At 37.9% G+C, this 26,745-nt stretch overlaps 1 pseudogene; it reads right to left on the bottom strand.

Moving 5' to 3' along the window:
- Positions 1–24,893: 24,893 nt before the first annotated feature.
- Positions 24,894–25,222, bottom strand: LOC121472231 (annotated as a pseudogene).
- Positions 25,223–26,745: the final 1,523 nt, after the last annotated feature.

Genomic DNA, 26,745 nt, shown 5'->3' with positions numbered 1-26,745 from the left:
CACTCATCTGGGTCTGGGTCTGAAGGGGTGTTATAGTGGGAGGCTGAGGGAGGCTCCACCAGGGACTAGCTAGACATCTCTTATACCAGGAATATTTTAAAGTTTTCTTGTTAAAAGGGTTAAAAGTAAATGTCTCTTATAAGTTGAGGTCCTTGATGTCTGCCTTCAGAGCGTCCTAATTCACTCAGCATTTGTCTTGTTAACAGCTTTGGCTGCTATTTTTTAAAATTTCAAATTGAGATCATTGTTCCAAAAAGGCATTTCAGAGAGAATACATTGTTAGGAAGAGATTGTTACTAATTCCAAAACATTTTCACCCTATTAGACCTTGTATTATTAGCTCATATGTGCTTTTATTTTGACCCATGATAGATGGAATGGTGAGTGGGGAATTTCAGGGCAACATTTTAAACTAAGTTCCTCTGAGCAATTTACCCTCATCTTTCTGTTGAAATCTTTATTGGGATCATAAATCTCAGTTCTCAGAACAAGATGTGAGAATTAGATCCTGTGATTGCTAAAACACCCCATGGAGCTCAGCTGTGTGGGCGCAGAGGCAGTAACTCTGCATGGGGTTTGAGGTAGGGTGTGTGTTTGGAACCCTGAGGGTGGTGAGTTGAAGATTGCAGAGCCAAGGGCAGCGGTGGAAGCCAAGTCTAGAGTTTAACATCAGGGAAAGAGGGGCAAGTATTTCTCTTGTGGCAGAAATAATATTTAACATAACAATATGCATTTGTGTCTCTGTACTTTCATGAAATGTACAAACTCATTGATGAGTTTCTTTTATCATTAAATTCCTTCATAATGAATTTCTTACATAAGAAACCTGTTCAATAAATTTATCTATTATTTATAGTCACACATGAAAGTAAATGCTTAAAAGGACAGGACAATTACTTAATATTAGTTTATATATACTATTATTGAGAACAAAGGCAAATTGACAAAGAGTACTGTCTGAGCACTTGGTCTATTTGGAAATATGTAAATTTATTTTTTTGTATTTTTATTTATTTGGAAATATGTAACTTTATTTTTTATATTTTTTAAAGATTTGATTTATTTATTCATAGAAACAGAGAGAGAGAGGCAGAGACACAGGCAGAGGGAGAAGCAGGCTCCATGCAGGGAGCCCAACGTGGGTCTCGATCCAGGGTCTCCAGGATCACGCTCTGGGCTGCAGGCGGCGCTAAACCGCTGAGCAACCCGGAAATATGCAACTTTAAAACATGGGTTATATGATGGAGAGATCTACAAATCAGTTGAAGGAAATTATTTGCAGCCAGACATTTCTTTTCCTGAAGGAATGTCTATGACTTCCTACCTTAGATGGGCTGAAATGGGAAGTAAGAGTTGCTGTGGGTGAAAAGCTCAGGATATTCTTAGAAGCAGATTTTTAGGATCTTGTGAAGAAAGGTTCAAAGAACAGCATGATCAGTAACTGGAAGTTGATGAGGAACCTGAATCCTCATTGGCAGAGGGGCGAGCTTAAATTGGTAGCTTTGAGAAAGAGTAAGTCTCATTTATCACATTTGTTCAGTGAAAATAATACCTACATTACAAGTTCATGGGATTTAAATAAGAAACTATCACACACACACACACACACACACACACACACACACACACATCCTGGATGTAGAACAAGTTCAAGGCATTGGAGTTTATGACCAGGTTCCTGAGAGATGCCAATTATGGCAAAAGCCTCATCAAAGCTAGCCCTTTAGAATTAGAAGACAATCCCAAGAAGTCCCCTGCCAAGGGACCAGACGGGGATCCAAATACCTGCAGCATCTGTAGACCTGTCATCTCCCTTTTTTTCAGGGGTAAGACTGAAATTCTGTTATGATTGAAGGACCTTCTCTCCATACTTGCATTCCTAGGTGCTTTGGGACATCTGTAGACTTTTTCCCAACACTTAGAACACAAAGACCGTAGTTACCTTTTCTTTCTCACAGCTAGCACAGAGGAATGACTTCAGGCTTTCTTTCTTTTCTTTTTTTCTTTGGTGGGTGGTGGTGGTGGTGGTGGTCATCATGTGAGGATGAGACCATGTAAATCATGGAAGACTCTTCCAATTTGGGTGGAGGAAAACAGCAGGCCCTACATGGCTGGTCAGGGAGTCAGTCACTGGCTTGGCTCCAGTCATCCAGGAGTCTGGCAGTGGAGGAGGATCACAGGGTGATCTGATAGAGAACTGTACAAGGGGAGGATCAAGTCAACTTCTTCCAGACTCATTACGGTCCCCTAAAGCATTAATGACCTTTTTTCTCAATACTTATAACAGGGAAAATTTTAGTTCATTGACCTTACAAATAATTATGGCTCTTTGGAAAGCTTTTGCTCATGGAAACTGGGCAGCACTTCCAAACATTTTAATGATGTTTATTATCTTAATCGCACCTGTCCTTTACCCTGCCTGCATACTCAAAAAGTTAACTAAAAGAGAGCATGATTCATTTTATATCCTGATGTTTTCTTATGACCACAGCTGTGGCCACTTCAGTGTCCAGCAAAGTATTTCTTTGGCGAGTGATTTTAGGGAGGGGTGGAAAGTGAAATGGAAGCAGTCGCTGGAAAATCTTTAACACTGGGGCGTATTCTCTCCCTATTTGACTCCAAGGAATTCCCACTCATGGAATCTGGCCTATCATAAAGACCTTCTCTCTTCTATACTTGATTCAACTTAATAAATTATGTCACCAGCTATGGTGAATGATGTCTGTTCCTCACACTACAGAACAATAGCCTTCCTAGTTAAGCCTCTGGAAGGGAAGGAATCTATCAGTTCCAGTTCCCTCCTGCTGGGAAGTCTTCTATGTCAGCTGGCTGGATCCTCTTGCTCACAGCTCCTCCCCTAGAACAAATTCTTCCTTTTTTCTGACCCTTAGGACACCCTGACATGCATTCCTCCTCTAACTGCCTTTTTTGGCCTCATTTCTGAAATAACATCTCAGAAAAGTGACACTTGTCATCAAAGAAGCAAATCCTCAGTGAGGATAAGTTGTCTTAAAAAAAAAAATCATGCCTAAATCAGCCAGCTTTAGAAAATGCAGAAACTCTCCCACCCTTTTATTTTATTTTATTTTATTTTCGTTTTCCTGAACTTTACTTTATCAGCCGCAGAGCAGGTTACAGCGTGATCTCCCACCCTTTTAAAAGGGAGGCTTTAGAAAATAAATTTGTCCCATAAAATAAATGATAGCTGGTGCATGAAGTGGTATGAGAATGAGAAGTATTTCCTTTACTTGTATCAACAATAGTTTAAGTGCTTGTGCTTCCCAACCATATCACAAATTATCAAATTTTGGTGCGTTGTCACAGCTGATAGTTCACATAACTGAATCTTTCCTAAATAATCATACTGTTTCCAAAGGTCACAACTTTTTCTTTCTAAATCAAATCTCCCCTGGAGTCTGTCTCCACACAAAGGTTCTCTTACTGATTTTCTTCTTCTAATAACTTTTTGCTCCCTGCTAAGCACACCCACCATTATGTCCAAATTTGTTCTTCACAATCACTCAATCGTGGTCATTGGAGTTTTACTTCATTTCATGCCTACCATTTTGTTCCTCTTCTCACTGTCACCATCCTGCCTCTGATATACAGGTGGTCTTTGCTGTGCATGGTAAGGAGAGACCATAAAAATGACCGCATGAACAAAAACTGTGCAATGCATCCTTATTAGTCAAGGGAGAGGTGGGGATTACAATTGTTCTGGGATCTTTTTTTTTTTTTTTTTAGACAACACATTAAAAACTCTTTTGCTGTAGGTTACAAACATAAAGGGAAATTTAAAAATAGTAAAACCAATATTTATTTAGCACACTGTAATTTACTTATTTATGTTTTATTGTAGTGCACTGTAATTTAAAACATTAGAGACGCTTAGCAGTAAAGTTGTTGGTTTTTTTTTTGTTTTTGTTTTTGTTTTTGTTTTTTTTCTGTGTGGAAATCTTAGTATGAGCAGTGCTCACCCTCTTGTTCTAAATGGATTGCCTACAGTATGGAGTGAGCATCTTCGGTGAGCCTTCGTGAGCTGTCAAACTCCTTTCTCAATTTAGATTGGCTTCTGACTTTCGGCTTCAGGAAATACCTCTGAGAGTTTCTTAAGTATGAGGTTTTTTTGTATTTTGTTTTTTTATTGGTGCTTTCTTCTGGGACATCTTCAACCTCATTTTGTCACTAAGTTTGCCTTTACCAAGTTCCTCTGGTTGCACATCTCCGAGTCTCTCAAATGGTGACAGTGTCAACATTCCCACAGAGAGTGATTTCTTCCATATCTCCATTTACGTTCAGTTTGAATTTCACTTGAGTTTTATCAATTGTTTCTTTGTTGCACTTCCTCTTTTAGCCAATTTCCTTTTTTGGTTATCCATTTTTTAAAAATGTTACGTAGGTTTATCCCTGAAAGACAAGGAGGCAACACAGCTGCATGCTTTGTTATCTATGTGAATATAATAATAATTATATATTAATAATAAATATGTGGAGCCAATCATGGATAGACTTTGCAAGAAGTGATGTGATTGGTCACTGATCATGATGTGCATTTATTATGTATGTAGTGGTTTTTGAATTGCCAATATAGCAGAGAAGTTTCTACTTTATGCAAGTACTCAGAAAGCTAACTGAAATCTGAACTGTGTTATTAGGAGACTGGCATTATTTAATTAAACTGGTGACTGAAATCTGCCTTATTTGGAACTGTGCAAAGCAAAGATGGCCTGATTATTACTAGGACAATTTTATGCCTTCTCTTTTTATCTTTAATGTTTTTAATTTACCTTCCATTCACTGGTCCAGACTCTGGCTGCCTGAGGAGGATGTGGGGCCGCGTCCAGGCTGACAGGAGCCCCGGCCTCCTCAGGACCCGCAGGTAGGCTTCAGGACCATGTGGAGCCGTGTCCTCGCTGACAGGAGCCTGGTCTCCTCAGGACCCACGGACCTGCTGTCTATGACTCAGGAAGACATGGGGCCACGTCTGCCATGACAGGAGTCCGGCTTCCTCAGGACCTGCTGGAGGACCCTGGAGGCGCTGTTCGGAGTCACATCCACCTCAGCAGCAGCTACTCAGAACGACAAGAAAGAGAGAGCACAAACAGGGGGAGCAGCAGGGAGAGAAAGAAGCAGGCTCCCACAGAGCAGGGAGCCCCTGATCCCAGGACCCCAGGATCATGACCCACACAGAAGGCAGATAGATACTCAACCAATTGAGCCACCCAGGTGCCCTGAGGTGGTTGCAAGCAATATTTTTGCAATTTTAAAATTGAAAACTTTTACTTTATGAATACTAAATGGCCAAGAACTAAACATGAAGAGATGAAAAAAAGAGCAACTAAACATGAAGAGATGAAAAAAAGAGCATTCACTGGTCCAGAGTTTCCTCCAGGATAACTATTGCCTTATTCGTCATATGGCCGCTCTAGGATCTTACAGAATCTTACATGTAGTTTTTACTCTGACAAAGGCTTTATAACCAACTCCCTGGTTGGCCTAAGCACCTGTACTTAAATTCTGAACTTGCATCACTCTTAAGCCCCCAGGAATAACAGGTGTTCCTGAATCCTGCTGCAAGATTAAAGAATTGAGGCTGCTTTGTTGCTGTGGTTCATGATTTCTGTAGGAAGTGAATTAGAGGCCTCTGGTCCTTTGTTAAACCTAGATTTTCTTGGCATCTTGTTTGAGTGATATCTCCAGTAAGCTGGATCTGAAAGAGCTTTGGCTTTTGGGCCTTCTGCACAAGACTTGTTCTTCTAATACCCTCAAGTCTATGAGAGTGACTGCTGAGTTCTTACGTGATAAACACAGATTAGATTTCTCAAACTTGTTGCTCTGTAGTCAATAGCAACAGGGGCACTCCTACCTGATGTTCTATCTGCTATCAGCCAAATCAGAGTGTGGGAAGAGTCATTTTACCTCAGTTGTTTACTCCAGGATACCCTCTTTTAGGTACTGCTATAGTGAGATACCAATGCCTCCTTCTTTATGGTCTCCTTTTTGGTTCCTGGGAAATAGGACAATATCCCTGAATTTTCCTTTATGCATAGCATAAACTATCTTCTGAGAATGAGAGGTGAATAGGAAGAAGCTTTCTGTCTTCTTATTATGAAACCCCAAAGAAAATACTTATAGAGTCAAATTGGGCAGACCTTTGCGACTATCTCAGCCGACAGAGTATAATGGAAGTGATGCCACTTGCCTTTTGAGGTAGGAAAATAAGAACGCCTTGGATTTGTGTCTTGCCTTCTTATGATACTTATTCTCAAAACCCAGTTGCTATGTATGTTGTGAGACATGAGGAAACCATGTATAGGTAATTTGGCTGGTAGCCCGGCCAATAAGCATATCAACAACCAGACATTTGTGTGAAGATGTATCCAGATGATTCCCACTCTTAGCTGTTAACTTACCCTGATCTTTGAGTCTTCCAAGCTATTGCCCCAGACATGGAGTACCAAACATAAGCAGTCTTCCCTGTGTCTGGACTAAATTACTGATCAACAAAAATCTGTCAATACAATCATTGTTGTTTTTAAAGATTTTATTTATTTATTTATTTATTGATGGGGACACACAGAAAGCAGCAGACCTATAGGTAGAAGGAGAAGCAGGCTCCCTTTGGGGAGCTTGATATGGGACTCAATCCCAGACCCTGAGATCATGACATGAGTCAAAGGCAGATGCTCAACCACTGAGCCACCTGGGCATCCCACAATTTTTTTTTTTTTAATACAGTTATGTGCCACTAAGTTCGGGGTGGTTTGCAATAGTAACTGGAACAGAAATGCTTGGCTTTGTATGACACTCAAAATCATCTGAGTGGTGGGATAAGTGAATTTGTCTTTTTCTTATTTACACTTTCGAACATTTCCACAATGTACATGGGTAATGAGTGTGGTCAATAGAGACACAACGAAATGACTGATTAGAAGTGAATGGGAAAGGGAAGGGTCTGGGATGCTGCCCAGATTTCATGTCCTTGGATGCTAGCAAGAAGAGGCTGTTATGTATTCCTTGTTTCCCTTATCTCATCCATATAAAGGACACTGGTAGGACATTACTTTTGTTAAAGAACTTCTTTAGAAATAATCCCCAAACTGTAATAAAATACGATGTGATAATTTTTTACTCTTACCAAATACTCCCAAGATGTAGAAGTCTCTTTATCCCTTGTAGCAAAATGGTTAATCAGAGGAGAGGCCCATCTGAATTCTAAACATCCCACTCTATGGTGCAACTGTGGACCACCTTTCATTTTTCCTATCTCGTCTCCTGCTTTTGTGGTGGAATTGATACACATGAAGATTTAAGATCTTTGTGACAAATATCAAATAAGTCAGATTGATAATTGTGGCCCTTAGAAGGATACAAAGCCATTTGAATAATATGTAAGGATCAATTTGACTACTAGCTCACCAAAGTGAAAATATTGGCATCAAGGAATAAGCCAATTGCTGGCATAAGTGCATGTACCAGGAGTTGCTTATTTCAACTAATGGAATTCAGTAAATCATTGCAACTTGAGAGCTAGGTGATTCTAGGTACTTCATTTATCCTTAGTAAATCAATATAACTTACTCTTCCATCTCCTGGGGAAAACAAAAGCATTTTTCCATCTCTGAAATGGATTAGCCTGGGTCAGGAGGATACCTCCTTGCATCAGCAGCAAACCAATTCCATGGGCAGGTCTCTTAACCATTAGAACTTTAAAATTATATTCTGGTGGTACAGTTTAGAAAAAATAAAGAAGTAAGGTTTTACCTGTATGATAAATTAGAGGCCAAATGGTTTCTTTTCATATTCTCATAATCTTAAGGGATTATGATCTTTAAGTTTCTGCAAATCTAAAAGTTCTATCTTGACCATTTGGGCATAAAATAGGTGGAGATTGAAGAGAGGAATGACAAGGCCCTTGGAGGGATAAAAAATGAAAATAACCAAAATTACATCTTTGTTACATGAGTGGCCAAAACCAGAAATCTCCATACAAGTTTTTTTTGTTGTTGTTTTGTTTTGGCAGCAAGTATTGCCTTACACCATTGAATGTCATTGCAATCATATGGTATCAATAACAAGTGAATTGTGGCCAGAATGTCTAAGGTCTGTTCTTACAGACATTAGATCTGAATTCTCCTTCTCACAAATCTCAAAAGCATGTTCATTCTGCACTCTGGCCAGCTTTTTGACCTTTTTGCTGACCTGAAAGCGTTATGCAGCAAGAGTAAGATACAAACTAGTGCTTGGAATATCCTTCAGAATGGCCAAAATATTTTCTTTATGACTGAAAAGCAATCTCCAAATCACATTGCTTTCTGCTGCAGAGCTTTCTGGACTATGGAGTACTACATTATATCCCAGTATAAATGACCTTCAATTTTTGCCTCAAGACTTGGGTTAGGCTCTTTCAGGATGGCCTAAACACTCTACCAATTGATAGCATTAGGCTGAGCCTACTGGATTAGGTTTTGTCCCAGGGGTCAGATATAGTGTCTATTGTTTACATCATTTTTATTGGTTAGACTGGTGTCTATTATTTACACCATTTTTATTGGTCTTTGTGGGCAGCATAGTTGAGACATGAAAGCTTTATCTAAGGTGGTAGGAATGGAGAAAAGAATATAATGAGAGAAGAGAGCTTAATGACATTTTGAATGTGGCCTGAAGAGGAAAGGAAACAAAGTTGACTAAGTCTTCTGGGTAAATGGGCTAGCAATAAGATACATTAGGTAACATAGATGATTTAGTTTTGGGTAGTCTCTTGCTAAACTAAAAAAAACCTAAAAGTAATGAAATAAACTCTTAATAATTAATACATAATTATTAAGAATATATTATTAACATGCTTTAGCCATGTCTTAGATTTACTTTAAAAATATACTTCAGATAGTAAAACTGTTGTCAAATAATATAATTTAAACAACCCCTCCTAAAACAGAGGCATTAATATTGTACAAGGGGTGTACATTCCAGAGTTATTTACTGCTAGATCTCAAAACTAAAGCATCCCAAAATTAGGTCACTCACCAAGCATTCTAAAACTTGGAGCCAATGAAAGTCTCCTCACTTCCAGGTTTTATAAAGGCCCTTTGTTTACTTAGCAACCCCAAGTGCAGGAAATTCTCCACACACACCAGTGCAACTGCAGCTGCACCAGACATACTGGGGACAGGCATCTGGTCTGACAGCCAGGCCCACCCACCAATAAAATCCTCTCAGGAGGTAGTACAGAGAGAGGGCCCTGCAGTCTGGGGTGACTCCAGCCCCAGTGGTCAGACAGTGGGCAGGCATCTGGTCTGACTGTTGGCCCTAACAATCAACAAAAACCTCTTAGGGAACAAGACAGGGAGAGAACCTTACAGGTTCACGATACTGCTCCAACAGATGGACGGGGGGTAGGCATTTAGTTTGACTGCAGGCCCTGCCCATGAATGAAAGCCTCTCAGGGGACGATGCAGGGAGAGTGCCCTGAAGTTTGGTGTGACTTCAGTACTGGCAGATGGCCTGAGGGTAGGCATATGGTCTGATTGCTAACACCACACAACTACAAACCATGGCAGTCCAAGACTGGCCCCTGAATAGCACAAGGACCAAACCTCCCCAATGTGCCTACCACAGGCAAAGTGAGCCATTGCAATAGATTGGACTGAAGGCAAATGCGGTTCAGCCATGACAGTAGGGCATATGCAACTACCACAGGAGACACCCCTAAAGCACCTATATGGTGAGCAGGGGGCATGATGCTACAGGGCACCACAGAACCTTTTCTTCATAAGGCCACTGTTTTCAAGATTCGGAGACATAGCTGACTTTCCTGACACATAAACACAGAGAATTGGACAAAATGAAGAGACAGTGATATGCCCCCAAAGGAAAGAATAGGACAAAACCATAGCAAAAGAGCTAAATGAAATGAAGATAAGTAATATGCCTGATAAAGACTTCAGAATAATGATCATAAAGATATTCACTGGACTTGAGAAAAAAGTGGAGGATCTCAGTGTGATCTTCAAAAAAGAGATAGAAAATATAAAAAAGAACCAATCACAGATCAATAACTCAATAACTAAAATTAATACAATAGAGGGAATCAACAGCAGATCAGAGGATGTGGAAGAAAAGATCAGTGAGCTGGAAGACAGTAATGGAAAGCAACTATGCTCAACAGCAAAAAGAAAAAATAATGAAAAATGAGCACAGGTTAAAGGAACTCAGCAACATCATCAAATATAACAACATTTTTATTTATAGGGATCTCAGAATGAGAAGAGAGAGAGAAGGGGGAGAAAATTTATTTGAATAAATAATAGCTGAAGATTTTCCTAACCTGGGAACAGAAACAGATATCTAGATCCAGGAAGGACAGAAAGCCCCCAACAAAATCAACCCAAGGAGATCCACACTAAGACAAGTAATAAATAAAATGACAAAAAAGTAGTAATAGGGCAGCCCGGGTGGCTCAGCGGTTTAGTACTGCCTTCAGCCCAGGGTGCGATCCTGGAGACCTGGGATTGAGTCCCACATCAGGCTCCCTGCATGGAGCCTGCTTCTCCTTCTGCCTGTGTCTCTGCCTCTCTCTCTCTCTGTGTCTCTCATGAATAAATAAATAAAATCTTAAAAAAAAGTAGTAATAAGAAGAGAATTTTGAAAGGATCGAGAGAAAAGAAAACAGTTACATAAAAGGGAAACCCTATAAGGCTCTCAGATGATTTTTCAGCAGAAACTTTGCAGACCAGAAGCAAGTTGAATGATATATTCAAAGTGCTAAAAGGAAAAAAAATCCTGCAACCAAAAATACTCTATCTAGCAATATGATTATTCAGAATCGAATTAAAGAGTTTTCTAGATAAACAAGTTAAGGGAGTTCATTACCACTAAACTAATCTTATGAGAAATATTAAAGAGAATTCTTTGAGTGGAAAGAAAAGGCCATAATCAGGAGCAGGAAATTATGAAAGAAAAGATTTCACAGGTAAATGCTAATATAATAAAAGTGGGAGATTAATCTCTTATAAAACCAGTACATATGTTAAAGCACAAAGAAGTAAAATAAATTATATTTATAAAAATCAGTTAAGTGATTCACAAAATTAAAGGATGTAAAGTATGACATCATATACATAAAACATGGTGAGGGAATAAAAATTTAGTGCTTTTAGAGTGCTTTCAGACTTAAATGACCATCAACTTAATATAGACAATTATATGCATACGATGTTATATATGGACCTAATGGTAATCATAAATCAAAAACCTGTAATATGTACACAAAAAATAAAAAGAAAAAAGAGAAAAGAATCCAAGTATATCACTTTTGTTTAGCTTTGTTTTGATTCTTTAATACAAGAGGTTTGGCAAGTTGACATTCAATGAGGAAATATCACTCGTTATGTAAGTGGTAGTGTAGTTGATACAACATTATGGAAGAACATTTGGTAGTATCTACACTTTAAAATGTTCTTAGCTTTAACCTAACAATTCCACTTGTAGTAATTTTTTCCTACAAAATAGACACATAAAAATATGAAGATATATGGAAAGATGTTCACTGTCACAGGGTGTATAACAACAAAAATTGGAAACTAACTTGCAGATGTTATAATTTTCTTATGTTATAAGTGGCAGAAAAACAAATGTAGCTCGAACAAGATGAGCATTCATTTCTCTTTCCTGTAGAAGCCCAGGTAGACAGCCCAGGGAAGTCTAACACTTGATAATATCAGATTCCTTACATCTGGTGACTCCACTATGTGGGCCTCAACCTCAAGATACAAGATGGCAACATGAGGTTATAGGCAGCAGGATGGAAGAAGGAAGATAGAAAGGTAGAAGGTATAGTCATTCTGTCTCTTAGAAAGGGTCCTAAAATCTGCTATTTGATGTGCTACTTACACTATATTGTCCAGTACTTAGTCACATGATTACATCTAGCTGAAAGAGAGACTGGACAATGTAGTCTTTATTCTGAGAAGTCAAGTGCCTAGCTAAAAATATGGAGGAAAAGGGGAGAATGGAAAAAAAGGAGAATGGATTTTAGGAAACAACTGGCAATCTCTGCCACTTGACTGAGTGACCAACAAGAGGGAAATATGGTATAAAGTATCATACAGTTAAATACTATACAGTTATAACAAAATAAGGCAATTATATATGGCCTGACACAGAAGGTTGTTATAGAACTGCATTATTCAACAGTTTCAAAAACACGTGTGAGAAATGTCAGCCTATGTTCACCAAAAGATATGTTAAAATGTTCATTTCAGCATTATTTAAAATTACCCAGTATTGAAAATGCCACAAATGTCTACTAACAGTAGAGTGGATAAACGTGGTATATTTACCTAATGAAATGCTATAGGTAGGTGATGGAAATGAACAATGTTACTGTATGCAAATATATGGATGATTCTTAAAACATAATGTTAAGCAAAAGAAGCCAGGTACAAAACACATAACGTATATTCCACTTTATTTTTTTTAAAGATTTTTAAAAAGATTATGTATGTATGTATGTATGTGTGTATTTATTTATTTATTTGGGAGACAGAGACAGTGAGAGAGAGCACAAGCAGGGAGGGAGAAGCAGGCTCCTCACTGTGCAGGGAGCCTGACTGGGCTCAATCCCAGAACCCTGGGATCATGACCTGAGCTGAAGGCAGATGCTTAACCAACTTAGCCACCCAAGTGCCCCTATATTCCACTTTGGATAAGTTCAGAATCAGATAAAATTAAATTACAGGATTAGAAATCAAGATAAGGTTACCTTTAAGGGATGATAATGACAGGAAAGGAGCACGAGGGAGACTTCTGAGATGCTGCTAATATTCTATTTCTTGAACTGAGTGTTGATTAACTGGGGACATTCACTTTCTGAAAAGTCGCCAATCATCACACAATCATTTGTGGAATTTTTAGTATGCATGTAACACATCAGTAAGATTTTTAAAAAGCATATGTATATTTGTATGTATGTAGAACGTCTAGAACTGTATAAACCAGATTAAATTCGGAGTTGACAAACTTTTTCTTTAAAAAACCAGATAGTAAATATTTTAGGCTTTGCCTTACAGTGTCTGTCACAACTACTTAGTTTCACCATTGTAATGCAAAAGTGGCCCTAGATAATACGTAAGTGAATAGGTATGGCTGTGTTCCAATAAAGTTTATTTAGAAAAACAGGTGACAGGCTGTAGTTGGCTAGTGTTTGTACTAAACTCTTTATAGTGGCTATCTTTGGAGCAAGGGTTGAGGAGAAGGATGCCTTTTACTCCTTCCATGTTTCTATAACATTTAATATTTTATAATTAGCATTTTACTTAAAGCATCCACTTTTATTAAAAGCTCATTCTTACAAATGTTTCCCTGAAACAAACAAGCAAATAAGCAAGCTGGATCTAAGTGCAACCAATAGAGATCTTAGGGTAGCAATACAAATCTGATGCAAGTCAGGCAGCAATTTATTCAGCATATTATCTGTCACTTAAAATGCCTACAAAAATATAGAAAATTTTATTGCCAATTACCAAGAGGATTAGCATCTGTTCATAATAAAAAATCTACCAAAATTCTTTATCTATACTTATAATTTTCCATTTAATCACAAATAGTAGCCATGACACTGCCATAGTGTCAACTTTCCATGTTATAAAAAGAAAATTATTGCTTTTACTTTGCATATGGAGCATGCAATTTGATTAAGGTAGAAGCATGCCAGTAGCATCAATGTGCATATGCAAAAGAACACTATGATTTATGGGCTAGAAAAGTATTCATAAATAAGCTCACATTTGCTTTTGAATTTTGTTAAGATAAATTTCAACTATTTTGCTTAGTAATAGGAAAACAAATGTAAGCCAGAACTCATGGCTTCTAAGGATTTAAAATCCACTTGCAGACCCAAGATATACACAGACAATAGGTAATTAACCTTAGACGGTCTGTGCCTCTTATTTTGGCAGGTATATACCGAGCTATAAAAAACAAGAAAGAAAAAATATTGTGACAGCGTAGAGGAGATCAACTTTTCAAAGAAGCAGAATGGATAAGATTTGGGGAAAGGCAATGGAAAACCAGATTCTCCATGCTGGGGGGGGGGGATAGAAGGGAAATAAAGAACAAGGTTCCAAATGAGCGTGACCTCCTCAAAAGACAGTAAAACCAGTTTGCTTTGGGGGAAAGCCAGTTTAAAGAATATAGACATTCTCCAGAGTTCAGTGAGAAGCCAGTGGGAGTTGAACAAGGAATTAATGACTTCTTAAGAAGATTAATTCTGAGACTATGTGCACAGCTCATGACCTTCCCCATCACTTCCTTCCAAATATCCAGCTCTACAATTGTAAAAATTCAGGCCAGGATCCTAAGGCTGGACCAGAAACCTAGAAGTTCCAATCAGGGCAATGTTAGTACAAATGGCTAGAAAGGGCCGGTAGTTTACTTTCCATGTCTGAAGGACCAATGCTTTCAGCAAAACTGTCACTGGAAAAAGCTAGTCCATGCTAATGCTGTTCTTTGTTAGATGGTTAATTGGTTTTGATGTAAGTTTTTCATCTCTATGAGTTCTGCCAACATGTCTCCTAAAATTTTATTCAAGCTCAAATCTTAAAAACTCCTAACAGGTCAGATCTCTAGTAAGAGCATTTCTTAACTATGATGGTGGTTTTTGTTTTGTTTTGGTTGTTTGTTTGTTTTGTTTTGTTTTCCTAGCTTTTCATTCTTTTACCCACATTAAACCTAAACAGTGTCCAGGCTTTTGGACCTTGTGAAGAATGTCAGAATTAGGAATGGTCTTGCTGAGGGTTCTCTCCTCCTCCCCAGGAGGCTTGTTTTGCATTTTGTTTCTAATGTTTTCAGGAATAGTTGCCCTGTGAGAGTAGGAGAAGTTACCCCAGTTACCACACCGATATCCTACCCAGAACTATTTCACATGCCCATCATTCCTAACTAACATCTTGAATCAGGCAAGATTCAGGTCAAGACATTCTGGGGAGGAAGAGGGAAAGGACCTAAGAGAGTCCTGTGTTCTCTTGCTAATACAGAGTAGCCTTTCTTCATAGAAGATAGAGGTGTAAATATGAGGTCCAAAATATAGAGGGGAATGGAGTCAGTGCATGGCAACAACACACTTTAGGAATGAGGTAGCACAGTCTCAGCAGAGGGAAACCATATTTAAATGAAATGCCTCAGGCAAACAGACGTGATAGGCTCACAGTGGCAGGAATGAAGAGGACTGCATGCAATAGCATCCCACCCTCCCACCCCCCCACCAATATACTAGTTTCTCAAATCTTGGGAGGAAAAAAAAAGTTGTTTTATCTTCAAGGGGGAAATGTTTTGGAAAGATGAGATGGTGGGAATAAGTCCAAATTGGTTTAACTGTCTTGGGAGACCATGGGTAAACCATCTATTTCAGCCAGCTTCCAGCTTCACATGGCCACATAATTATAGCAGAAGGTGATGGTTCATAGTTTTATGGGATCTCAGCTTCCACCACGGTCCTCACTAACCATTCAACGTCTGGAGCTCCTGCCATTGCCTTCTTCTTATCTCCAGGCTTTTTGAGGGTTATTGTTCACTAGAAACAACATTTTCCCATTGGAGTTAGGATTGTTTGTATGATACACATTTTTTCCATATTTTTACTATTAACTTACCTATATATTTGAAGTTTCTTATAGACAGCATATAGTATTGAGTCACATATTTTTATCCACTTAGACAATCTCGGTCTTTTAATTTGTGTGCTTAGACCATTGATATTTAATATAAGGATGGTATTGTTTTGCCATTTTATTGTTTATTTTCTGTTTGTTACTTTTTTATTGCATTTCCTCTTTTCTATTTCTTTAGGGTTATGTGATTTTTATTGGTATTTACTTATTTATTTATTTTAAAATATTTTTTATTTATTCATGAGAGACACAGAGAGAGGCAGAAACAGGCAGAGGGAGAGGTAGGTTCCTTGCAAGGAGCCCAATGTGGGACTTGATCTCGAATCCTGGGATCACGCCCTGAGCTGAAGACAGACACTCAACCACTGAGCCACCCAGGCATCCCAATTTTTTGGTATTTAATTCTACTGATTGTACATTCTACTACATCTCTTTGTAGAGAATTTTTTATTGACTAGTTTAAGAATTATACATATTTAATTTTTCACAGTCGACTTAAAATCAGTATTTTATCTACATACTGAAGTATGTAGAAGCAATACAATAATATAGGTTTTACCTTCTTCTCTTTATATCATAGCTGTCTTATGTGTTCTATCTATCTATCTATCTATCTATCTATCTATCTATCTATCTATCTATCTATCTAGAAAATTTAATCGGATGGTATAGATGGTCCCTCACAATGGTTCAACATGCATCTTTTTGACTTTATGATAGTGTGGAAGCAGCATGTACTCAGTAGAAACCATGCTTAGAATTTTGGTATTTTCATAGCTAGTGATCTGTGATACAATAGTCTCTCATAACGCTGACCAGTGGGAGCAAGCCACAACTCTCAGTCAGCCATGTAATCACAAGGGTAAACAACAACCAATACACTTACACTTACAGCCATTCTGTAACTATACAACTATTCTGTTTTTCACTTTCGGTACAATATTCAATAAATTACATGACATATCCAATAGTTCATTATAAAATAGTCTTTGTGTTAGATGATTTTGCCCAATTGTAGGCTAATGTAAGTGTTCTGAATTTGTGTAAAGTAAGCTAGGCTAAGTGATGATGTTTGGTAGGTTAGGTGTATTAAATGCACTTTTGATTTATGACATTTTCAACTGATGGGTTTATCAGGATATAACTACATCATAAGTTGAGAGAGATCTATATTATAATTTTTGCTCTCAACCATCAAATATATTTGAATGAACTCAAGAGAAGAGAAATAAATAGAATTAATCAGATATTTACCATTTCTGTTGCTCTTCTTTCATTCCTGTAGTTCCAAGTTTCCTTCTGATACTATTTTCCTTCTATCCAAAGAACTTTCTTTAGCAATTCTTTTAGTGCAGGTTTGCCAGAAAAGAATTCCTTCAGTTTTCTCTTAGCAGATAATGTCTTACTTCATCTGCATTCCTGGAAGATATTTTTTGCCACATGTAGAATTTTGGATTGACAGTTCTTTTCTTTCAGCACTTGAGGACTGTTGGTTTCTCCATGGAAACCCAATTATTAAAATTACTGTTACTCTGGATATGATGCACTGTTTATCTCTGGTTATTTTCAAGACATTTTTTTTTTGGCTTCAGTTTACAAAAACTTGATTATGTTGTGGCTGGGTATGGATTTTTTGCCCTGTCCTGTTTGTAGTTTGCTCAGCTTCTTGGATCTGTACATTTATATCTTTCGCCAAATATGGAAATTTTTCTTTAAACACATATCTTCAGATACTTTTTTTTGTACTGCATCTTTCTCCTCTCGTTCTGTTTCTTCAGTGACATAAGTGGTAGAGCTTTTGGTATTATCATTCAGGTCCCTGAGACTCTGCAAAATTTCTCTCTTCATTTTTTTCTTCTTGTTGTTCAATCTGGATAATTCCATTGTTTTATCTTCAAGTTCATGGTCTCTTTCCTCTGTGACTTCCATTTGACTACTGAGTTTATCCAGTGAGTTTCAAAAATTTTATTATATATTTAGTTCTAAGATTTCCATTTGGTTTTTCCTTTATATTTTCTGACATTTTCTATCTTTCCACTCATTCTAAGAGTATTTGCCCTTACTTTCTAGAGCATTTTTATAATATATGCATTAAAGTGTTAGATAGTTCTAACACTTGTGTCATCGCAGCACAGGCATCTGCTGATTGTTTTTTCCCATGTGAGTCCAGATTTTCTTGTTTCTTCACATGCTGAATGTTTTGGATTGTAGCAACATGAGCATTTTGAAAATTGTATCATAAAACTCTGAGTCCTGTTTAAGTTCTATGAAGAATGTTGATATTTTGTTTTATTAATCAGTTGGATTCATGTTGCAAAATCCAAGTTGTCTACTGTGGGTGGTGTTTTGAATGTCAATTCCATTCTTAAAGCCTTTGCAAAGCTACTTAGATCTGTCTTGAATGTGTGCCACCCAGTGGCCAGTCTGGGACATGGGCGTTGGCCTATCTCTTCCTTCAGTTCTTAACTGAACAACTGTTGGTGGGTTATTTAGATCAGATACATGCATGTGCAGCATGGGAGTGAACCCAGGAGGTCATAAGTTTACAGGGGTCACTTACCCAAGCTCCTTCACCTTAATGATCTCCTTATTACTTGTTTGTTTCCTGTGGCTCCCGTTTTTAGTTCTCCAGACAGAAATCCAGGGTTTTTTCTTCCTTGTTCTACTGCACACTTTCCATAGCTATACTCATATTTCAGCTAAGACGTAGGAGAATGGAGAATTAAAAGAGCAGTGGGAGTTCACACCACTCTCTTGAAACCATAGATCTTCTCATTGGAGAGTAACATCCTCTACCCTCAGAATTTAAGGCACCTGCGGGTCTCTGCTGCTGTAGCTGTCCCTATTGCCATTGCTTGTCATGGAGATGCGATGTGAGAGAACCAAAAAATAAGACAAAAAGAAAGAAAAGTAGGAGATTTTTCTCAACTCCCTCTGAGCTCTCAGACATCTATTTCTCATGTCTTAGACCAGAACTGGAGGACTTCTCCTGTGACTCTCTCTGTGTCAACATCACCACTGAGTTTCAGGCGACATGTCTTGAGTCCAGACTAGGGGTACTAGAAAACAAAAAATATTAAACCCATTGCTGGTTCTGTGCTGTTTAAAATCCTGGTCTTCCCCAATATGCCTGCTATTTTCTTCTTTCAGAATCTTCAAATAGCTGCTCCAGACATTCTGTACAAGTTTCATGGATGCATTCAGTTGGAGAGATAGAGTGGAAATGTACTTTGTCTTAATCCACTATTTTTTTTAATAACATGACACAACATAAAAACAAGAATGAAATGAATAATGTTGCATGCCAGATTTAGTTGCAGGTAAAAAATTGACATTTTAGTTCTAGAAGCTAAAGCTATTTGAATGTTTTGCCTTCTGCATGGTGAGTAGTGACAGCCAGATCTGGATTCCCTAGTTCCTCAAGGTAGTGGAATTCCCTATAAAAGTCAGCATTCATTACTCAGTCTAACTAATTAATTTACTTGCTTAGGTTTTCTGAGCAGTTTTTTCTTGCTTTGAAACTGCTCTATGCTGGGCACTTTCACATAGCAGAAATCACTTGATAATCATAAATCCCTGATTTGGTGGTGGGAATCATCTTCGAATTAAATGACTTGCTTATTAAGTGACTTATTAAGTGAAAAATGCTGCCAGATATATTGGGGTGTGTGTGTATGATTGACCTACTGAGTGGAAGTCTGAGAACTAACAAAAGTAGGAGTGTAACTAAGCCTTTTTCTCACACATTGAATGAAGTAGAATTTACATACTGGCATTTATTTTCTATTATCATGGGCATTAGAGATGAATAGAAAACTAACTACCTCTACTAGATCAGAATTCACTGACCTTGCTTGCCACTCCAACTTTTCCTTAGACTTCTAGACTCTAAACTCTCCATGTCTGCTAGGTTTTCTCTGCCTTAATTTGATGTGCCATTCCAGATGGTCGGCTTCTCTGGCACTAAATGTTACTCAGTACTTAGTATTTTTTCATGGTCATTTGTGTTTAGTGTTTAACAAGAAAAAAACTACTCTAGGTAAGAATTAGGTGCTTATGAAACCAATGGAAGCTTAAAGTAGAAAAAGTCAGTGGTTTTAGGTTTGGTGCTACAGAGAGGCAGAGTTGCTGCCACCTAGTCAGCAATCTGCAGAAATCTGCCACAGATGTCAGAGCTCATTCATGGCACCGGAATGGTGAATGGCAGTGGAATGCAGAAACTGCTACAAAAACTCATTCTTGGGAAATCCACACCTCACATATGGTCACAGAGTATAGCATGAAAGTGTATCTCATTGGCGGAATCTTGAATGCAATACCCTGTTGGCAAAGGAGTCTCAGAAGTGTATGCCCTTGGCCATACAAGAAGAGAACTAAGAGTATAAAGAATATTGAGTGCCAGAAGTTAATAAAACTAGTAATGTTTAATTCCAGGATGCAACGTTCTGTTGGTGTTAAATCATCTATCTGCTACAAACTATAGAGTAGAAAACTCCTAAGATACAAGAAGTCTATAAATGAAATTAAATTTCTGGAAAACAGTGGGAAACATCTGAATTGACTATAAATTGAGATAATGTGGATTTTTGTGATAAACAGTTTTATTTAAAATCAATTAAAGAGGGCGCCTGGGTGGCTCAGTGGTCGCACATCTGCCTTTGGCTCATGTCGTGATCCCAGGGTCCTGGGATTCCCACAGGGATCCTGCTTCTCCCTTTGCCTATGTGTCTGCCTCTCTCTGTGTCTCTCATGAAAAAATGAATAAAATCTTTCAATTAAAAAAAATCAGTTAAAGAAAAAAATGCATTCAGAATTCATAGTAAAATATGCTAATTATAGAATTACCATAAAGAAAGTGTGATGCATGTGCATATGTTTTCTGTGAATAAGGCTTTTTCCCCCCAATTTTAAATATCTGAGCAAAAATAAAGGACAAATGTTTTAACTTGTGGACATTTTATTCCTATAGATGTACAAATTCCAGTGGCTTTGAGTACACTCATTTCATACTTGAATTTAACCATTTAAAATCTATCATGATTTAAAATCATGATAAATTAAAAATACTTTAAAATTATTCTAACAGCCTCAAAATGGATATTTAAATACTTTTTCAGTCTACTAAAGTAGGATAGTACCTCATTTTCTATTATATGAGAGAATTACTGAAACATTTGGTTGGGATGGAAGATCTATCTATCTATCTATCTATCTATCTATCTATCTATCTATAAAACAGATGGAGGTAAAGGATTTTGAAATTAAAATATCTTCTGGAAGAATGTTAATGCTGAAAGTAAGATGGAGTAATTTCACTTTAATTAGAACAGTACAAAATAACATTTAGAAAGAGTGGATATCATATTACTAAATTTACATGTACATTGATTTTTAAAAGGTATTATAGCAACATGAAACACAATTTGTGTATCTATAGATCTAAGTAAACCACATGATGGACAAACGTGTAAAAATTTTATTTTGGTGCAAATGTGTTCCTAGACTCTAACTTCAACAAAACTATACATAGCTTGACACTATTATATGTTAACTTAATTGATCTTGGCAGTTTGGTTATTCAACATGATCTTCACAGTAAGATTGCCTTCTGGCGTCATTCCATACTGTTTGCCCTAGTCACTCTACAGCAAGTATTGAACAATCATTTTCTACTCTGCATTTCTAAAAGTCTAGATGCACCATACCTTGAGCAAAGAGCTGATGACCATTAGACAGAAATTGTTACCCACGTTAAAAAAAAATACAAATCTTCAGGATATTATGTATCAACCAAGATAGTACTGTGACCTATAAAAAATTTCTTAAGTTAGTGTGTCATATTTTACATTTTTTAAAGAAGATTTTATTTGTTTGTTCTTGAGAGACACAGAGAAAGAAGCAAAGACATAGGCAGAGAAGCAGGTTCCTTGCAGGGAGCCCGAAGTGGGACTCTATCCCAGAACTCCAGGATCACGACTTGAGCCAAAGGCAGACGCTCAACCACTGAGCCACCCAGATGTCCCATATTTCACATTTTGGACTTCAACCTATGCATCCTAAATCTTGCTACTGTCGTTATGAGGAATGGCTTGGAAATGAGTTTGGCAGAGTTTTTAAGATGGCATACAAAACTTAACATGTTAATTCACAGAAATAGTCTCATATTCAAAATAGAATCTTTTGGATATACTTAACTGGAACTATTTTTATGCTTCATGCTTCTTCTCCCTGTGAAGACGTCTACACATGCCATATCCACATGACTTATGCTCTGTCTCTATTCTTCAACTTCATTGGATGGTCAATATCTACCAGGGTTTCAGAGCATGAAACTCAGAATTGAAGAGACTGGATCTGAAGCTAAAAGTTCTCATATGGCACTCCAATAAATGGTGGTGGTAATCATCACTATTCCTTTAAGGATTATTGGAATTCATGGAAAAAATCTAGTATGGACCCAACCTATGGGTTGTGGTGTTAGTGCATGCACCTATACAAAATCATTAATGCCCTTTTATTTATTGCCTACCCCAAAGAACTTTCTTCCTAATTTGTAGATGTTGGTCCATCCAGGTAGGCAGAGCCTCTTGTGGCCTTACCCTATAGACTTTTATAGCCTCAATGGTCCCAGCTCTGACCCAGGCCTCCCAAAAGTTTAAAAACTCTGTTAGCATTGGTAGTGACAAAGAAGAAAATGTTTCAGATGAAAAATGTCCTGGATTTTGCAGAAATACGAGCATATAAAGTTTTAGTTAGAGGAGTCTTTTCTTCCCATTTGGTTCTAGAGATTCTGTGAAGCAAATGTTTGCCTGTCTGACAACTCATCCAAGAAAGGGTTACAACTTAATTATCTGACATTAGATAGCAAGTAATGGATGTTCTTGAACCTAGAGCTCCTGACTCAAAGATCTCATGATCTGTCCACCACTGATAGTGGTTCTCAAATCTTGTTTCCATTTTGCTGACAACTTAGATTTAAATCCTTTAAAAAGGCTTTATTTCCCTATTCTACCCTTAAAAATTCTCCTAAGAATTTCCTTTAAGCATACATGAAAACTATCCACAAGACACTGGGCAACTCCTACCTAGTCAGTCTTTAGTCATTTCTTTAGTGAAATCCCACAAGTTAACAAGTCCTATCCTTGTACATATAGCTTGCAATGAGCTTTTTAGTGCAATTACTAAGTAGAAAAGGACAGGGATAGACTGTCGATTGGCACCAGAAAGCATCTAATGTGAAAGCAGAGATTAAACCCAACAAGAAAAACAGGAAAAATGAACATGGAAGGGCAAGACAGGGTGCCCAGCAGGACACGTGGGTGGCTCAGTGGTTGGGCGTGTCTGCCTTCAGCTCAGGGCGTGAGCCTGGAGTACTGGGATCAAGTCCCACATCAGGCTCTCTGCATGGAGCCTGCTTCTCCCTCTGCCTATGTCTCTGCCTCTCTCTTTCTGTGTCTCTCATGAATAAATAAAAAATCTTTAAAAAACCCCATGGTGCCCACAGGGAAAAAAAAAGAACTCCAAATAAAATTATAATATTCTCAAAGATAAGAATATTCTGCATCCATAAAATAAGACATGCTGTATATAGTTTTAGAGAATAATCAGAATAAGTATATTATTTTTGAAATTAATGGTCATTCAGAGAAGGAGCAATATAGGAAGTATGAATAGAGAGTAGGATGGAAATAGAAATGGGGTGGAAGAAAGGAAAAGAGAAGGAGTGAGAGAAATGTGGTTTAACAGAGAAAAGGAGAAAGAGGGAATATAGGTACGAGAGTGGAACAGTAAGGTAATGAGAGTGTAAATCTAGGGGGAAGGGATGCCTGGGTGGCTCAGTGGTTGAGTGTCTGCCTTTGGCTCAGGGTGTGACCCAGGGATCTGGGTTCAAGTCCCACATTGGGCTCCTTGCATGGAACCTTCTTCCCCCTCTCCCTATGTCTCTGCTTCGATCTCTCTCTCTCTCTCTCTCTCTCTCTGTCTCTCTGTGTCTCACGAATAAAAAATAAATAAAATCTTAAAAAAATAAATCTGGGGGAAGAGAGGAGAGAAATCAAGTGAGGTAGAGAAGTAGAGGAAGAGAGACAGATGGAGGAGCAGGAACAGATGTGGGAAAGATAAGAAGGGAAGTCAAAACTGGAAGATGGGCAGAAACAGAGAGCAAAACAGGTGGGAAGCAGAGACAGGTTTGAAAAAGAAAGTATTAAGAAGAAAGAACTCAGGCGCCTGGGTGGCTCAGTCATGATCTTGATTTCAGCTCAGGGCATGATCTCAGGGTTGTGAGATTGAGCCCTACCTTGGGTTCTGCACTGGGCTGGAACCGGCTTAAAATTCTTTCTCTTTCTCATCCTCTGTCTGCCCCTCCACTTGTGTGCTCTCTCTCTCTCTCTCTCTTTTTTTTTTTTTTTGAGAGAGAGAGAGAGAAAGAAGAAAGAAAGAAAGAAAGAAAGAAAGAAAGAAAGAAAGAATTAAGCATGAAAACAGAGTAAGAAGGACCAAAAAAAGAAAGAGAAATCAGAGAGGGGACGAAAACAAGCAAGGGGGAAAAAAAGGAAAATGGAGGGAAAAATAGGAAAAGGGGAACAGATTAAGGGAAGAAACAGAGAGAGATTAGATTGAGGAAGACAATTTCACACACACACACACACACACACACACACACACACACATACACACACATATTCTACTAACAGACCAGGGTATTATTCTTTAATAAACAGAGAGTTGGAAGATGAAGCTGAGGAAATTTTGCAAACTGTCCAACAAAAAGATAAAAAGAAGTAAAACAGGAGACAATTAAGATTACAAAAGCAGCCCATGAAATGCATTTGAATAATGGAAGTTTCAGAAGAAAAAATGTGCAAAGGAGATGGAAATGAAATTATGAAAGAACTGATACAAAATATTTTCCATAACTGAATGACATGAATTTCTAGATTGAAAGGGACCACCAGGTGCCTGATATGATAAATGAAAACTGACTAACAACCAGTAATGAATCAAGTAGATCCCCATATCTTTCAGTGAGATAAAAGAGGTCAGTTTCAAAGGATCCGGAATTAGGATGATTTTGAACTTCTTTTTTTTTTTTTAATAATCACAGTAGACATTTATTTAAAGTAATACATTTGAAGCTCAAATAGTTCCAAAATTGTACATTTCAGGTTTACCCAACTTCTTCGAAGTATTTGAGGACAGCTGCAACCACAGATTTCAACACCATGATTATTTCTTTGCCCATTTTCTCTCTTTTCTTTCTTGAATAACTTCTTTCAGATAAGGTTCAAGGTGGAATTTATCTTCCTCATATTTTGTCCACTGCTCCTTAGGCAAGATCTGATGCTCCTGGTCAGGTCCAGTGCCCTCTTAATGTGAAACATCCTGTCATTATAAAGGTTCTCAGGAAGCCTTCTTATGGCCTCCTTCACATCCTCATTCTCATATATTGTATCATCTCGCATTAACCCCAGTTTATTGACCCCTGCAGCATTGTAATACCACTTTCGAATGCCCTCCAGCCACCGGCTTGATGCTGCAACTGGCCTGCCCCTCATCTTGACCGAGCCTGCCGATTTTGAACTTCTTAACAGCAATCCAGGAAGTAAGAAGGCAAAGGATAAACGCTTGAAAATTTATACAAGTGATCTCCAACCTAGAATTCTAGAACCACCCACATGATCAATCAAGGGCAAGTGTAAATTAATGATATTTTGAAATACACACATTTTCAAATATTTACCTTCTATGTATTTTTTTTATCAGAAAGCTATGTTTATGGACAATAAACTCCAACAAGATGAGGGAATAAAGTAAGATAGAGAAAGGACACGATCCAAGACCCTGGAAATCTAGCAAAGGAAGTAGGCAGAGGGGATTTCCAGGATGTGAATGAAGCCCCAGGACAACAGCTGTCTAGTTGGGTTCTGGTTAAATCCCCCCAGAGGAATTTCAAATAGACTATTTGTTAGAAAAGTTTTAGACTTACAGAAAAATTGAGAAGAGAATAGGAGGATTTCCATATATCTTATGTCCAGTGTTCCCTATTAATAACGTGGTACATTTGTTATAATCAATGGACCAATATTGATACATTTTTATTAAGCAGTGTCTATACTTTATTCATATTTCCTTAGTTTATATCACGTGTCCTTTTTCTGTTCCAGGATCCCATCCAGGATAGCACACTGCATTTAGTTGTCATGTCTTTTAGCTCTGGCAGATTCTTAGACTTTTCTTGTTTTTGATGATTTTTTAAAAACATTTTATTTATTAATTCATGAGAGGCACACAGAGGAGGCAGAGACACAGGCAGGGAAAGAAACAGGCTTCCTGCGGGGAGCCCGATGTGGGACTCGATCCCCAGGACCCCGGGATCACGACCTGAGCCAAACCAGACGCTCAACCACTGAGCCACCCAGGCTTCCCTGTTTTTGATGATTTTGGCAGCTTTGAGGCATACTGGACAGGTATTTCATAGGATACCCACTGTCAGAATTTGATGTTTTTTCTCATGATAAGATTGAGACAGTGGGTTACTGGGAAGAAGACATCACAGGTAGAGTGCCATTTTTATCACATCATATCAAGCATGATATGCTTGATATAACTAGCATATTTATGTTGATGTTGACCTTGATCACCTGGTTGAGGAAGCATTTGACAGGTTTCTTCTCTAAAGTTACTACATTCCCCCATTTCACACTGCCCTCTTTGGAAGGAAATGCACAGCCCAGATCTAAGGAGTGAGAAGATATAGTCTCCCCCCTTGAAGGTGGATTACCTCCATATATCATTTGAAATTCTTCTGCATGAGATATTTGTTTTATCTCCCATATTTATTAGCTTATTTGATCATGTATTTGTATCAGTTCAGATTCATGGATATTGATTTTATACTTTGGATTATAATACAATACTACTTTATTAACTTCGTTGCTCAAATTGTTGTAGCTTTGGCCACTAGGAGCTCTTTCAGTTGACTCTCCTGCGCCTTTGTCATATCCCCAACAATGTGTGTGTTTCAACATTTCCTTACTTTCTCCCTCTGAAAATACTTCAGACACATCATGTATATTTT

Source organism: Vulpes lagopus, chromosome 11, assembly GCF_018345385.1.
Source record: "Vulpes lagopus strain Blue_001 chromosome 11, ASM1834538v1, whole genome shotgun sequence".
NCBI lineage: Eukaryota > Metazoa > Chordata > Mammalia > Carnivora > Canidae > Vulpes > Vulpes lagopus.
Note: the sequence above shows the minus strand (reverse complement) of the source record. Positions and strands in the feature narration are given on the sequence as shown.